At 40.8% G+C, this 17,241-nt stretch overlaps 1 long non-coding RNA gene across 1 annotated transcript; it reads left to right on the top strand.

Annotated features, from left to right (window-relative positions):
* The first annotated feature begins 118 nt into the window (after positions 1 to 118).
* Positions 119 to 15,015, top strand: LOC121931312. The gene is made up of 2 exons (XR_006104112.1): positions 119 to 2,916; positions 14,905 to 15,015. It is a non-coding gene; the product is annotated as an uncharacterized LOC121931312 (long non-coding RNA).
* Positions 15,016 to 17,241: the final 2,226 nt, after the last annotated feature.

Here is a 17,241-nt window from a genome sequence, read left to right as displayed (position 1 = left end):
AATCAACTCATTTGAGATGTGATGCTGGAGAAGAGTGCTGAGGGTACTGTGGACAACCAAAAAGACAAACAAATGGCTCCTTGACCAAATTAAACCTGAAATTTCCCTGGAAGCCAAGATGATCAAATTGAAGCTGCCATACTTTGGCCACATTATGAGAAAACATGATTCATTAGAAAAGACAATGGTGCTAGGAAAGGTTGAAGGTAGTAGAAAGGGAGGAAGACAGCACACCAGCTGGATAGACTAATTCAGGGAGGTCATGGACCTGAATTTACAGGACCTAACCAGAGCAGTGGAGGACAAGGGTGTCTTGGAGATGTCTCATCAACAGAGTTGCCATGAGTCAGGGTTGGTTAGATGGCAGTTAATAACAACAGCAGCTCTTAACAACCATACAGATAAATAAAGGAGAAGAGATGCTTCTTAAAATACAAAGGATCCTGAGTCATTTAGGGTTTTGAAAGTCATCAGCACCTTGAACTTTCCTTGGCCAAAAATGTATAGGCAACTTGTTTAATACCCTTAGAACCAGCATCATGGTTCTTATAAGGTATTCTTGCCAGCAATTTAGCTGCAGCTTCTGACACTCGTAGGATATGTTCAGTCTTCAAGAAAAGCCTTACATTGACCACTCTGCAGTAGTCTAAATTTGGAAGTTACCAGCACATAAAGTGCCATAGTCACACTGTTTCTATTCAAGAACAGTCATGGCTCAAGCTGTAGAGTGGAAGTTGAAGCTGCCCAGATGCTCTGAGCATCAAGTTTTTGTTGAACCAAAAGTGATAGAGGTGAATCCAAGAATGATCCCAAGCAATCTGCTCCTTTAGAATTACAACCCCACCTAAAACTAGTCACTTACACAATCCTTGGACATGGAAACCACTAAAGCTCAGAGACTGCACCTTGTCAGATACTGGCTTTAATTTTTCCATTGTAATGGCACCACACCAAACCAGCACCAGTGCATCTTAGCCTGATTACAAGGAGAAATAGAGCTGACTTTCATCAGCATACAGATGGCATCTAACTGAAACACCTAATGATTTAAAATGGCATGCATGAATATTTCTAGTTGGATATTTAAGGTACATTCTTACACATGCTTCTTGGACAGTTGGCACCATGGAACAGTATTGGAACTGTGTCAAGAGTGACTTTGTGCTTTCTGAAATTCCCACAAAGCAAATTCACACACAAGATCTTAAAATATGCTCAGTTTAGCCATTTCACTTTATTTATTCTCATACTGGACTATATCCAGTTTTTTTAGTGAATTTCCACTTGCACAACAGCACTTCCCTCATCTGTTCCTGAGAGCTCCTCCCTCCAGGAAGTATGGGGTGGGACTTCATAGAAGGAAGAGCGAACACTGGCTGATGGAAATTTTCTGTCAATATTGATTGGATTTTACTCTTTAACGTTTTCTTTTGTATCACTAGAAAAATTAACTTGCGGCCATTCTTTCTGTTGGACCTCCTCATGATATATATCCATATGGATAGATGCAGCAAGTGAAAAAGCTGTGGAAGTAATGACCCCTTCTTGTCTCTTTCTATTTCATGGGAACTAGCATAGATACCTTGTCTGTTACTATGATAAGTCTAGTTTTTCCAGAGCAAGCCTTCCCACATGTTAGGCAAAAATCTGTTGTCTCAGATGAGAATCCTCACTGATCATGGATACCCAATGTGACTCCCCAATCACTTGTTGTAAATGCTTACTGTGTGTGTATGTGCTTTCAGGTCCCCTGGTGACTAATGATGACACTATGAATTTCATAGGGTTTTCTTAACCAAGGAATACTTTGGTGATTTTGCCAGTTCCTTCCTCTGAAATATAGCCTACAGAAGCTGGTATTCATTGGCAGTCTCTCATCCAAGTACTAACCACAACTTGGCCCTGCTTAGCTTCCAGGATAAGATGGGATCTGGTACCTACTACCCATAGTTAAATAAATTATATATAGAAGCAGTATTGTAATAGTAAAATCAGCTGCTTCTTCCCAACTTGCATCTGAAGATCTTTTCCTGAAAAGGGGCATTTTCAAACTTGTGATATTTCACGTGTCACTGTGTAAAAGCCCTGAGAAGATTAAAATAAGTTTAAAATTGCATAAAATCAATGGCGTTCCTAGGGTTGGTGTCACCCCACCCCTCCTTATTGACCTTCTACTCCCATTTCACACCATATAGAATCCTTACTTTAAAAAAAAATTGCACTAATGATGCTTGTAAATCATAATTCCCATATACCATTGGATGTAATGCTAATAGTTCTGACGTAAACAACTAACAAAATTAAAAATTATATCTTCTCATTACAATATGATGTGCATAACCTAAATATATTTACATATACATAGTGAAGATTTAGTTAAAATGTAATGTTTTTGAAAAAAAATTAAAAGAATATTTTTTTAAAAAAAATATAATTGTTAAAAAAATAAAATTAAAATGTTGAAATTTTAATTTAAAAAAATTCTGGGGGCCTTCCTTTCTTCTCCCACTGAGGGTTCACCTCATTCTCACCATCTCTTAAATCATTTTAAATAGATACAGGCAAATACAGTACCACAATGTTTCTGCCAAAATACAGGTGTTCAAGCAGAAGTGGTATCACCTGGTGCAGTCTGCACCAGGTGACACCACTTCTGCTCGAATGCCACTGCATAAAATCTAATCATTGGATAAAATCTACTCTCATACAGCCAGGGTGAAGATCTTTACCTCTGCACCATACTATTTCCCTTTGGTGTCCACTGACTATCATTGTCCGTCCAGCACTTTGAAATGTAATTTGAATTACCTGAGAGAGAAACAAATTAACTTTCTCTACTTGAAGACTTCCTATGGTTGAGACACTGCAGTGTTCTCCACTCTACCCAACAAGAAGGAGAATCTTTAATTGAAAAAGGTGAGACGTACAGCTAGAAATAAGAGACATCTACCAGTTTCTCATTGGGAAGTGTATAAAATAAATGTATTAAAAAAATAAAGATGAGGTTTGCCCTTGCCTTCCTCTGAGGCTAAGAGTGTGTGACTTGCCCAGTCACTCAGTAGGTTTCCATAGCCGAGCAGAGATTCAAACTGATCTCCCAGTGTCCTAGTCCAACATTCAAATTGCACCACAGTGGTTCTTCCAAGGCCAAATTTAGCCATTATATTTTTGGACGTACAAATGAGAGGCCTATATTATTTTTTTATACATGGATTCAAGCATCCACAGCTTGAAAATATTTTTTAAAAAGTATAAATTTCAAGTATCAAACCTTGATTTTCCCATTTTATATAAGGGACACCATTTTGCTATGCCATTGCATTTAATGGGACTTGAGCATACACAGATTTTGTTATTCACGGAGGTTCCTGGAACCAAACCCCAGCGGATAACAAGGGTCCACTGTACTTAATAAAAGCTGTAATTGGTGATGCATCTGGATGACAAAATACTTGTCATTCCATATAGATCATGAAACATTATGAAGTCAAAGGCATCCATGTTTTTTTTGTGGGTTTTTCAGGCTATGTGGCCATGTTCTAGAAATTTTCCTTCCTGACATTTCGCCAGCATCTGTGGCTGGCATCTTCAGAATATTACATTACATTCTTGCTTTCAGATATGCCATTTTCCCAAAATATAAGATAAATTGAGCTTTTCAGCCATAAGGAAAATAGCTGCTTTCCAAAAGATAGAACAGCTGTATTGCTGTAATAATGACTAGCCACACTTTAACAGCAGACAGTCCTTTTTTGTCTTCCACAAATACCTGTTTCACATCTATAACACTTATATGTCAGTTAACTTATTATTGTGAATTTGTAATTGATCTGTGCTCCTTCAAGAAGCTTGACTTTGATGAAGCAATTCAATTTGTATGAAGATCATTGCTGCTAATCTTGTTACCAGCACAATTATGAATGTTCTTAACTCTCCTTGTTAACCTGGCACCCAGATATTTAGATGGTAAAGCTTTTCCTAAAATGGAGAGAGTGATAACTATAGTTTTTTGTGGGTTTTTCGGGCTATGTGGCCAGATGCTGGCGAAATGTCAGGAAGAAACTCTTCTAGAACATGGCTACATAGCCCGAAAAACCCACAAAAAACTATGGATGCCGGCCATGAAAGCCTTCGACTTCACAAAGTGATAACTATTTTTACATGCTGAATTTGTGTTTTTCCATCTCCTTTCCAAGGCACAGGAATAGGCCGAACACACACCAACAAATCAAAAGCGCACAGAGCTCTGTCCTCTAGTAACCTATCACACAAAACAGCTGAAAAGTCTGACAGGTGGAATTAGTATGTTATTGCAGGAACTCGACAAACCTGGCAAACTTCTGCCCATAAAAATGTGACATCATATACACAACACCCATCCCTGTCTTGCAGGGTTTCATATTGTTACAGCCTTGCGCCTAGTGCTTTGCATAATATGTAGTAATGAAATACACCGATGAATCACCAATATATACTCATAATGAATCTCTCTCTGGTTCAGAAGCTTAATTTATTGTACCCTGTGGTAGCAACAGGAGCAAAGGTTAAATTGTTCATTAATTTGAGTCATCAGATTTTAGACTACAACTTCCAGAAGCCTTTCCCTTCTCTAGAGCTTAAGCTGCTTTAAAACATTCATAACTATGGACAGGTCCACTTTTCCTAGATAGCTTTGCAGCTAACATACTAATCCAAAATTGATAAAAGACACTCCTGGCTATGATCATCACCACTGCTTCCATAATCTGGAAAGAGCCACTTGGATGGCTTTATAACTAAACTCATGGAGGCTGGGTCCATCCCATCCATGTCAGGCATGCTTGACATTCCCCATGCAGTATATGAGGTTTTCACATTTTCATATCTGGAGCCACATATGTTCTTAAGAGGTCACAATGACATTTGGAACACTAGGCAACTTTCCAATGAGAAGGATGCATAGCCCCAAAGACACGTGAAAGATCCAAGCAATACCAAATACAAGCTAAATGGATTTGCTGATCTCTCCATCCTTCACCCTCACAATCTGTCTGAGCCATACCCCACTTTCCATGGGTTTCTCTTCAGGACAGGTAAATATTACCCCCCTCTACAACCCTAAGCCTCTGCTGTCCAATTTCCATACTTTGGCTCTGTGTGCTGATGCTGTTTGAATTACTATCATGTGTTTCACTGCACTCTTGATGTTTCCAAATAAAAATAATCTCATATTTATCAAACCTGGAATTTTCTGGCAGTACTGGTATAATTAGGTGGAAACAATGTTTAAGTTACCCAGATTTTCACAAACATACTTGAGCTAAACAATTCCCCCAACATTTAGAGAGACACTGACACAGTTGGTGGAGACCCCAAGTCTCCCACCTTTTGGGGTAACAATGGATACTGTTGCCTGCAATATTAGAGGTAGTATGCTTTTGAATCATTTTCTGGGAAATGTCGGGTAGAAGCTGCAATTGCACTCAGGTGCTATTGGCAGGCTTCTCATGGGCAAATTCTCGGCCATTGTGTGAACAGACTCAAGAGACCTCTAGTCAGATCCTGCAAGGTTTGTGTTCTTATGAAGGCTCGAGCAGGACCACCAAGCTATAAACTTGGTTCTTGGGGTGAAGCATCACCAGTTGAAACTCTCTATATAAAGCAGCAAAATCCCCCACCTTTCATCTTGTTGAGATTGAGTCTAATTTAGCAAATTTAATTTAATCCTTTCCAAAACTTGACTCCAAGTTACTGTATTTAGGATTTCCAAAGCATTGTGTAAGGATATCTGCTCAAATTTTGGGGAATATTAATTAGCTCAACACACCAATATGGGGCTCCTTACAAGTACCCCTCTCGGATCGAATCCCAGCCCGTTTACGAAGGGACCAGAACTTCCAGGAACTGAGGCAAAGGCAAAGTCTTTGAATTTTAATCTAGTTTATTGATGCACAGGGGGACACACTCACACACATACATTCACTCATGCAGTCACTGAAGGCTAATAGAAGAAAGGGAGGAAAAGTGGAAAGAGAACACAAGGCCTTCTAATGGTAGATACTTGCCTGCAATGGTTTCCCTAGGAATCAAGGTAGCTGCAGCAACACTGGAGGAAAATGGGGAAAGGGGTGCGTGGAACCAGGAGAAGCAGACTGACAGAGTGCCTGCCTGCCACCAACATGGAACTTTGAACAAAGGAAAAACTGGACTTTTTATAGGTTCCTAGTCACGTAGCCAGTGGAGGCTCTTGTCCTACATCAAAGTAAACCAAATTTACACATCACTTGATCCATAGGCATCCCCAGCCATGGGAAAACTATTGTTGCCGGAATGGCTTGTGTCTGTGAAACATCTCCCAGTCATAAATCTGTCTCCTAGGTGTGAAGGAATCTTTCCTGTTTGCAACTCCTAAGTAAGGCTGCTGCCTACGTGGTCTCTTCGCTTTCAGGTCATGGCAGCCAGGGGCAGCTCCCATAATGCCTTTCCATTAGGGTCATCAGGAGACATACTTCACCCTATAGATGCAGAGCTTGCTTGGAGGCCTCTATGATCAAGTGATGCCAGGGAAAAGGGGCCACCTGATTACCTCCACAGATGCATTTTGGGATAGGGATTTTGGGGGTATTTTTATAAAATTCCAGACTTGATAACAATTGCTAGGATTAGTAGGCAAACAACAAAGGTAAAACTGCATAACATCCGCATCAGCGGTACTGTAGCCCATGCCTTGGGTTTCCCACAATGCTCCAAACTGACTCTGTATTGATCTCTCTGGGAACTAAAAATGACAGCTCTCAGCTACTTCTGAAGTGCAGTAGCTGTGTTCAAGGGAGCCCATTAAATGCCCATCTTAGGGAAATTTGGCTAGGTGTCAAACCCAGTTCGAAAAACCACCTGGACAGAACAGGAGGACGCTGCCCTGTTGAGGCTTGTCATCCAGCATTTATCAGAGTAACTGGGGAATGGGAATGGATCAATCATATGCATTATGCATTGGACATTGGCCTGTATACTGTCTCTCACCTGATATGGCATACTCGGGAACTATTTTAGAAGGGATTTTTTCCTGCATATGGTGGTCTATCTCAAGATTTTGAGAACCCTGCCTTTTGAACAACCCCTTGCCATTTCTGATGTGATCCTTCCCCCTTGTGGCTTCACTTGGTATAGCATTTTTTGCTGTTTTGTGGCCTTGCCTAGTCGCTTCCATTCTTGCAAATATTGCTATTATTATTGTTGTTGTTATCTTTTGGTATTCTCTTTGCAAAATCCCCCCACATGGACTTGCTTGCTCTTTTCTGGGTTGAGACAGTGTGCATGCATTTTTCCTGTGTTATGGCATTGCCGGCCCTAGTAGCTTCTTACAAATATTATTATTATTATGCAGCTCCGCCCCTGACATGCGGCTCCGCCCCAGAGGGTGGAAGCTCCGCCCCCATGTGCGGCTCCGCCCCTGGAGGGTGGAAGCTCCACCCCCCGGCTTCGGCCCCCCAGTTGTCTGAGGGACAGCAACCCGGCCCCCGGCTCAAAAAGGTTGCCTACCCCTGATCTACAGTATGTTGTATCTACTCAGCACGAATGCATGATTAAAATGCTGGAACCATAGAACAGGTAAGGGAGCAGCTTTCCCCCCAGATCAACTGTGAATTTTAAAATTTGAGTAAAACAGAATCCTTCTTCATGGTTTTGCTGTGTCATTTCTTTATTTGTGGTATTGTATCATCTTTTTTAAAAATTACTTCCTTGTTTGGAGACTGCTGTAATTGCCTCAACAAGCTATGGAAGGAAAAAGAAAAAAGAAAGGTGAGGCTGCATGCACAGTGATATGTAATAAAAACAGAGTGATGAAAGAGTATTGACAGCAACAGGATGTGACAGAAATTGTTCAGAACAGTAAGTTCCATGTTACATTGTGAGAAGGGTATGAGAGAGGGGAAATGAGGCAGTGATGCATGCATATGTCTTCCTATAATCAGTGTAGATCAAGTCAAGCCATTAGCTATTACCACACTCCCATTAATGATTGCATATGGCATATAATGACAAGTGTTTCTAATATAAAATGATGCATTTTCCAGATATATATGAAAGTATGGAGCAAGATGCATGAAGCTGATTTTTGTGTAAGAATTGCAAGTCCATATACTAGGGAGAGGTTGACTACAGATTTTGCAGACAAAGGACTATCCTGATGTTCAGTCACTACAACACAGAAATGTCAGAAGCATCAACAGAGAAAGGGAACATGAGAGCAAAGTGAGGGTACAGAAGACACTGAGAGGGGCATCAGCACTGGTAAAAGGTAAAAGGGAAGTAGAATGGGGTCACGACAGCCTGTAAAGGGATACAGAGATCAAAACAAGGTATGTGATAGCTGTCAGTAGGTACCAAAACAGACAGAATGAGCACATCTGGAAAAAGGACACCTTTTAGGTTCCTTGGAGCTTAAGTGTCCCAAATTCTGCTACAGTCAGTTCTATGGAAGGGATCACTACAGAAGTTAGGGGGAGTTAGATTAGTAATAGGGAGGAACCTCGGGTTACGAAATTAATTCGCATTGTTTCCCTGTTTTGTGCATCTGTTTGGTGTATTTGCTTTGTTTCTGTTGTAGATAGTTTTAGATTTATACTGTAGTTAGGTAATGTATTATATCTTTTAAATGTTTTTAGATGCAGAAAGTTAGTGCGTATTTTTACGTTTATTCTTTGGTTGTTTAATAAAGATATTTTTTTAAAAAAGAAAAATCTCTTATATCAAATAGGGCAGGGCACTGTTTAGAGGTACCACAATAATACCACTCTGAGCATGCCCCCATCTTTTCCAGGGGCATGTCTACATGGGCTGTTTGCAATGTTTCCCCCCTGCGTTTGTATTGCCCTGTACAGGCAATGCAGCACGAAAGCCCAATTTGACTGCAGACTATCTTCATGTAGGATGGCAAGTTCTGCAGTGACTTTAGGCCTTAAAGTGAATTTTAAAAACTCATCATTTGCTCTAGAGCTTCCCAGAAAATCCAGAGCTCTCCAAAGCAACATGGTGTGACTGTACATGTCCTACTGTGCCATCCAGTGCCACTGGCATAAGTTGCTCCCTCTGAGGTCACAACGAGGCACCCAACCATGTAGTTGATGCTAGGCACCTCATTTTTTACCCCAAAGGGAGCAACTCACCCCGGTGCACAGCACAGCGAGATGTTTGTGTAGACAACCACTGGCTGTTGCTCTAGAATGCTCAGGTAACGGGAAATTGGGGGCAACGTCAGGGCCAGAATATACGAGGAGCAGTCCAGTGTAGACCTACCCTATGTTTGGAAGCTTAGTAATACTTGAATGTGAGAACATGAGGCAATACCAGGGATATCTAGTTAGGGCTAGGAAAGAGTCTTGACTTAATTCTGAGAGTCACTGCTGCCAATCAAAGTTGACAATACTGCACTTAAATGTTCTGAGTTAAAAAATTAAGCTTCATATGTTCCCAGCTATACAACATTTGCTTGCTGGTGTCTCACAGCTCTTCAGGAGTTAACAGTTTTATTATGTATTGTAGTAACAAAGAATTCTGTGGCTACTGTACCTGAGTCTTTTGTCTTTTACCTAGTCACTTGAACCTCGGAATGGACTGCAAGCTCAAACAGCAAATTTACTACCTCCTCTGTTGTTTTACTAAACATGACCAAGAGCTCTTACTGGGCTGAAGGAAGCCATGGATAGAAAATCAGGCTTCTTATCAGTGCTCACTCACTAGATCTACCATATGTAGTAGAGTTGTTCTCCAACTCTTTCAGGGCTTTTTTTTTTAAGTGCAACTAGAAACAAAATACAGTGCGCCTGCATCATACATGGGTGCACCATACGCGGCTTCCAGCATATGCTGGAAGCAGCGCCGGAAAGACATCTCCTGCATCCCAGAAGAAGCAATGGGGCGCATGTCCGTGGTGTGTGCCCCATGGTGCACCGTGCGCACATCACGGGAACAAACCCCATTGGTTCTAATGAGGCATGACTTTATGCATTTTTCCCCTTAGGCGGCGGTGTCCAGAACGGATCCCACGCGTGAAGGAAGGGCCAACTGTAAGCTGCTTCAAAATAACATTTCATAGTTAAAAATTAAAGTAATGCAAAATGTCATTACAACAGCAGGTGTAAAAAGAAGCTTATAATAATATGAAGAGTAAAATGAACATGCAGGTTTCTCTAGAACCATGGCTGTTAGCATATCCCCCCCCCCCCAAACCCACTCCCCTTTCCCCCTTGGGACAGAAAGGGGGAAAATGGGCAGGGGGTGGTAAATCCCCCCCCCCCCCCGATTGCCCTATTATCACGGTTTAATCATGTTTTAATTACGCTTGCCTCCTGTGTGAAAAAGTCCATTGTCTTGTTAATCTGAAGTTAAAGCCATCTACCAAAATTGCCCTTTTGGTAATTCTGTAAGAAAGCACTCAAACTGTATTTGTTTGAGAACTTTAAATACCCCTTGAGGGCATGTCCCAATTGTGATTGCAGTCAGCAACCAATGGAGATCTGTCCAACCATCTAGAATTGCCCTCATATTGCCTTCAGATGCCATCCAAGCCATACTTTGAATTTTATGGCTTCCTCTTCAGGCCTAGTAAATATCCCCCTCTCTACAAGCCTAAGCCTCCACTATCCAATTTTCATACTTTTATTCTGGTTAGCCTTGCATGGAGTCTGTGACTAAATTGTAACTGTGTGTTCTCTTACATATTTCTAACACAAACCTTCTTTATTACCAACCCTGGAGTCCTGTTGCAGTTAGTACTGTTCTACACAGGTGAAAATGTTCCCTTAGGTTATCTAACCTTTTGCAGACCTCCTCTGAGCTAAACAATTCCCCCAACATTTAAGGAGATGCTGACAGAACTGGTGGGAACCCCAAGTCCCCTACCTTTTTGAGTAACATGACTAAGTGTAGACGTTGCTCCTTCCCTACACAGACACTCCTGTAGATCCCCCACATTATTCACTATGGAGTGGCCACTCCTATTTTATGATCTTTTCATATTGTACAGTTACAGCACTAGAGACCTTATCTCATTAAAAAAAAACCTGACTGCGACCAGGTTGCAGGTTGCTATAAGGAATTATTGCACGTAATTCACTGCCAATTCTCCTGGTGATCACAACTCAGCTGCATCTCCAATCCCAAGCACACTTTGGAGGCCATTTTTCCAAGCCAGGAGCTTTCCGACTTTGAAAAGTGGCCTCCAAAGTGTGCCTGGGGCCCGGGATGCAGCCAAGTTGCAATTGTCCAGTGGAATCAGTGGCAAATTACCTGTGAAAATTCCCAGTAGTAATCTGCAACCGGATTTTTTGTTAACGCGATAAGGTACTAAGATACTACAGTCGGCCCTCCTTATAGGGGAGTGTAACGAGCTGACCACAAACCAGCCAATCAGAAGCCAGAGCCCCTAAGCCAATCAGGTCCTGGCTTAGGAATTTGAAGATTCCCTTTGGCAGTTGGGGTTAGAACGTTGAGAGATGAAGTTGGGTTTTTAGAATCCTGAGGGTTGAAGCGGGAGTTGAGTTGAGGATGAGGAGACAGTTAGGGGAAGAGTCGGTTCCAGAGGGGAACTTGGTTATAGTCTAGAGAGAGGGACTTTTAATCAGTTAAAGATTCTAATTGAAGGAAGGATTATACTTATAGTAAACCTGAGAGGCAATACTGTGGTGTTTAAGCTTAAGAAAGTAGGAAATAGGGACAGTGTCAGTGTCCTTAACAGCTGGTGATTACAGACAGGTTGCTTTCTGCGGCTTTGAGCTTACACGGAAGGCAAGCCCTGGCCAAAATAATGAGGTGTGGACTCTCTCAGCCCGTGCGCCACTGCAAGCACGCGGCCCATTATTTTCTATGGGGCTCTTTTCCCCATATGCAGGATGTGTGTGTCTGGAACAGATCCCCTGCATATAGGGAGGGCGGACTGTACTTTAATTGCCATATCTACTTCCTGTGGAAACCTTGGGTTTGTAGGTTAGTGAGACACTGGGTTACTTTGGCAGAATTCTACTCCCCAACACACACACACCAAAAAAAGAGCTCCTAAAAGCAGGATTCCATGGCATATTGCCATAGTCGTTAAAGCGGAATCATACTGCTCTAATTGTATAGTATAAAAGGACTGAAGGTGATAATTCTAAAACATGGAGACCCTTTTCCTGTGAAGTCATAGGTGTTTTTTTAAAAAATTAAGCACCAGTTTCCTTTGAGGTATGAATCTTATGAACCATCTGAAAACACAGATAACAAATGTTAACGCATGTACATATTTAAAGCAAGAATAAAATTGCATATTTAATAGTTCTAGTTGTGTTTAATGCCACTGTTTCCAAACCTCAGTTCAGGATTTTTTTAAAGATACAGTGGGCCCTTGTTATCCACTGGGGTTTGGTTCCAGGACCCACCATGGATAACAAAATCTGTAGATGCTCAAGTCCCATTGAATACAGTGGCATAATAAAATGGTGTCCCTTATATAAAATGGAAAATCAAGGTTTACTATTGGAAGTTATACTTTTTTGGAATATTTTCAATGGAAGATAAAAAGGATAAGGAGGGCTGACTGTGGCGGGGTACAGGCCGCCGCCGCCAGTAGGTCCGTGGGGGAGCCGGAGCCTTCAGACGGCCCGACTCCCGCACGGACCGAAAAAAGAAGCTCCAAAATGGAGCTTCTTTTAGCGTCGCGTTTGCAACGTAGCGAGGCGCCAGGGGCGCGCTCGCTACGTCACAAGCGGCGCGACACGTCTGGACGCTGTGCGTCCAGTACGTAAAGATGGCGGCGCCCGTATGAACAGGGCGCCGCCATCTTGTACGTATTCAATACGTACTAGGGTTAGGGGGGTGCGGAAGCACCGCCCCTTCCTAACCCTAGTACGTATTGTATACGTACTATTTGGCGGTCTGTAAACCGCCTGTAATTTGAATTTAAAAAAGTGATCTCTAGCATGTCTCAGTTCTTCCTCCATAGGCCTTTGATACCAGCTTCCACCTCAGTATCAACACAGTTTTTAAGACCGAAACATGCAGTATAATGTTAATTTTGTAAATGTAAATGAACATAGAGTATTATGCTATGCTAGTGTTCCCCACAGCACATATGTAAAACAAGAGTGGCATGAATACATCTATACAAACACATTAATTTTTAAATTGTTTAATCATTTAATATGTTTTAGGCTATTTAAATTATTCCTGAGTGTTTTGCATTTTTAAATTTAAATTTCAGAATGATTTTGACATGCCTTTGGGAACTAGTAATTTATAAAAAAAGGGTCTTTTAATAATTATGTTGTACTGCCGTTGTCTTTAACTATGCTGATAGTTTAATTGTATGTTAACTTCATGTATTTTTTATTGATGACAGTTATTAAATGTATCTGTTTATATTTTTGTAAACCCCTGAGTCCCAGGGAAAGGCCCAGGCAATAGTGAAGATTGTGGGGCTCACCAGATATTGTTGGACTGCAAATCCCATTAGATTTAGGATTTTACCATACGAGGCTAAAAGCAAAATTTTAATGAGATAAAGGTGTCTTTGGCTGGTATTTATCACACAAAGTCCCGCCTATCCTGCCGCTGCTTTGCATTCAATAGTCAGTGTAGCCAATGCTGGTGAATGTTGGGAGCTGCAGTTCAGAAACATCTAGAGGACTACACAATTTCCACTTCTTTTCTAAATTGTTTTTACTTTATCTGTATGTCACCCTGAAATCTTATGGCATAACTCATAGGTAGACAAATTGTGTATTCCGTGGCACTGACCATTCCAAAAGGAATGGGAACTAAACCCCCAGTATGATGACTTTATAGATACTTAGGGTATGGCCTCGATTGGAATCAAGTGGATGCCTTCAGGGTAATAAAAGTAGGCCATCACATTAAGCCTTTTAAAAATATATTGTTTAATGCACTGTGTAGCTGGATTATGAAATTTTCTTTCATCAACTTTGGCGTTATGTGCCTACTAGTCAAGTATGATTTATGGTGACCCTACCAGAGGGTTTTCTTGGTCATATTTATTCAGAGGAGGTGTTTAATTGGATTTCTATAGCATCAGGAATTCATACCTGGTTCTCTCAAAGACCTAGCCCACCGCTCAGATCACTAGCTCTCACCACCAACTCAGCTGGCTCTAAAAGAGGATTAGACAAAATCAACACGGGAAGGCTATCCGTAGCTACAAAAATTTGATTCTGTTTCCAAGATCAGACACAGCAGAGCCCTCTGACTGCTGACTGCTGGGCAGCAGCAGCTCAAAAGGGCTAGTACTCCCTGGGTTTATAAAAGCCATTCAGCTGGCCACTGTGGCTGCATCCGCACTGCAGAAATAATCCGCTTTGACACCACTTTAACTATCATGGCTCAATGCTATGGAATTATGGGAACTTCAAAATACAGTTCCCAGAATTTGATAGCATTGAGCCATGGTAGTTAAAGTGGTGTTAAACAGGATTATTTCTGCAGCAAGGATGCAGTCTCTGTGAAGCAGCACTGGACTAAATAGTCCTTTGTTTTAGGTCTCCTGTTTTTATGTTCTTCTCATGCTGCATGCTTTTGAAAACTGGTTTCACATGTATGAGTCCCTGCCTCTTCTATGGTCATACCGTAAAACACAAAGTTCTGACACTTCAGTGAGTCTGACCAAATTCGGAGCTGTTCACTAAGTATCACTAAATCAATATTTGCCAGATGGATCCCTGCTATTTCCTGTTGTGATTGTAAGTGGGCTGCTCAATTGACATCACATTTTTGTCATAATTAAAAATGTTTAATAACTGTTATTAAGTTTTTTATTTTAATATAGTAGCTTACTTCTCTTCAAATTAATATTTAACATTGTAATTTATTGGGTTTTAGCTGTAATTTCATTTCATTTCATTTTTTTAATACCATGTCTTTCTCCCATCACAGGAACAAACACAGTTTACAAGATAAATGAAAAGGAAAGTACAACTAGAATCTTATTCTATAAATGTTTAAAAACATTAAATAAACAATTCTGTCTGGCATACAAAATTTAAACAGTTTTTAAAAATACTTCATTCATGTTATAAAGTGCCTCGGGTCCTGCTATAGGAGGAAGACAACATTATGCAAGGTCATAGTCTCCCTTGGGTGGGGCATACATAGAGTAATAAAGAACTATATTAGTTAATGATTTCCAATGTAGAAAAATGTGAATGCAGAATGACTTCTCTGTGAGTAGACTATGAATATTGGGTGTGAAGAGGTGATCCATAGATAAGTCACATGCAGCCTTAACACATAGAAAGGCCAAATGGTCCAGTTCAGCTCTTTCCACTTACAGCTAAAAATGTCTTGGGTGTACATACAACTATTTTCATTTTGATTTATAGCCCATTTTCCAACTCAAATCATGACTAATGCTACTATTAATTTTCTGCTCTTTACTTCCACCCAAGCTCATTTGTTCAATAGCTTATTACCTTCTGCCTTTTAAGTTAGAAAGCAAATGGCTGAAATCCTGTATCGGGCTGCGATGTGTAATTTAATGATGATGGAACTACATCAGTGACACGATACACAACCATGTTAGAGAACTGCAATGAGGCGCAACAGGCACCATATAAAATATTCTGCTATGCAAGAGGGTCTCACCACATTACAGGACAGCATGCAAGATGTCCCATTGCGCAATGGGGACTCCCACCCCACAGTGAAGCACTGCAAAAACAGGGGGCTGTTTTCCAGCTAGGTGCAGAGCATCCATGATTTTCTATTGTCTTCCATTCTGGATTACCAGTGCTCCATGGCTCTGTTGGGGACTGTTGCCTCCTTCCCCTGTTTTTACACAAGGGCACCCTATCCCGCAAAGTGCTGTACTGTAGGGCATCACAACTGTTCTACAACTGCCACACTGCTTGCTCTGCTTGGGTGATGGACTTGATAGTACATCTACAACACTCCACTCCTAAGAATATGACATCTGCATACTGTCAGAGCTCTAAACTGCACAATCATAAATTGGTTTGTGCTGTTGCAAATTCCCAATAGGATGCCATCCAGATGTCATTTATCATTAGAAATTAGCTGGTAAACATGGAGTCTCTCTGTGTGTATATATAATAAGGTGCATGGAGTAAATTGTGATTTATATGAATGGTATGTGCATGCATACATATGGGCCAGAGTAGGTTGTAAACCTGCTCACTGTTGGCATGTAACTCCAAACACATTCCCACTTTGTAATTAAAATTGTTTAAAACCCCTGTCTCAGTGCTCCCCCAAACATCTAAGGCATAGCTAAGAATGGAGGTCCTTATCAAGAAATTGTTATCCCATGATATAATAAAACATTTTGCTTGGTGAAAGACTACAAAAATTATCTGACACAGAAATCAGTTCTGAAAAATAAAAAATTAAAGTATATTATTTTGTTAATGTATAAATGTGTTTCCCAAACTTAACAGCAGGAAATGACACTGAAACCAATTTGGAACAAAAAAACATAGCTCTGTGGGAGAAGACATGGACCTCTGTCACTAATGGAGAGAACTTTTGTTACCTGGCCCTTACACCATTTATTTCAGATATTGTTTTGCTCTGTTCATGATAAACACAAAAATCAAAGTTAGTTAATACATTTTATTGGGACCAACATGATGTTACAAAAGGTGGTGCATAACTCTTCAGAACTTTCAGTTGGCCAAGATGCCACAAAAATTAAGAGACATGGGAAGGAAACAAAAAGTAAAAAGTAATAAATGACTGGTTGTGTCTGTGTTTGTAGTTGGATAAAAGGACTAACCCTTAAGCCAGAGGGTGGTGTTACCATACTCTACACTCCTCCCACTGAATATACAGTTTCATTACTAATATCTAGAGTTGGGCATGCTTCTAGGTTGCAATGACCTGTGGAAACTAGAATTTATATACATGCAGGAGTCTGTAGGACAGGTGGACTGACTGTAGGACAGGCAGAAATGTAGATAAAACTAAGATAAATGCTAAATGGGTTTGCTAGTCACTTCACTCCCCTGCCCCAGGCTCTTTGCATTTCTGCTTACAATGGAAGCAGAGGAAGTTGTATCAAAAAACAATCAGAAACCATACCCGTTACCCCGCTAAATGGTGATGTAACTATATATCTTTCCTGTCTGATTATTAAGAGATAGTTTCAAATCTAATCAATGTATTGTCACTAAAGTCACCAATCGGCCTAGATCCTATTGTCAGTTCTTGAAAGCTATTAAGGTCTTTGTCATAATGCAATGCACCCCTCAAGGG

The sequence above is a fragment of the Sceloporus undulatus genome, chromosome 1 (genome assembly GCF_019175285.1).
Source record: "Sceloporus undulatus isolate JIND9_A2432 ecotype Alabama chromosome 1, SceUnd_v1.1, whole genome shotgun sequence".
NCBI classification, from domain to species: Eukaryota; Metazoa; Chordata; class Lepidosauria; order Squamata; family Phrynosomatidae; genus Sceloporus; species Sceloporus undulatus.
This window is presented reverse-complemented; position numbering and strand designations above follow the sequence as displayed.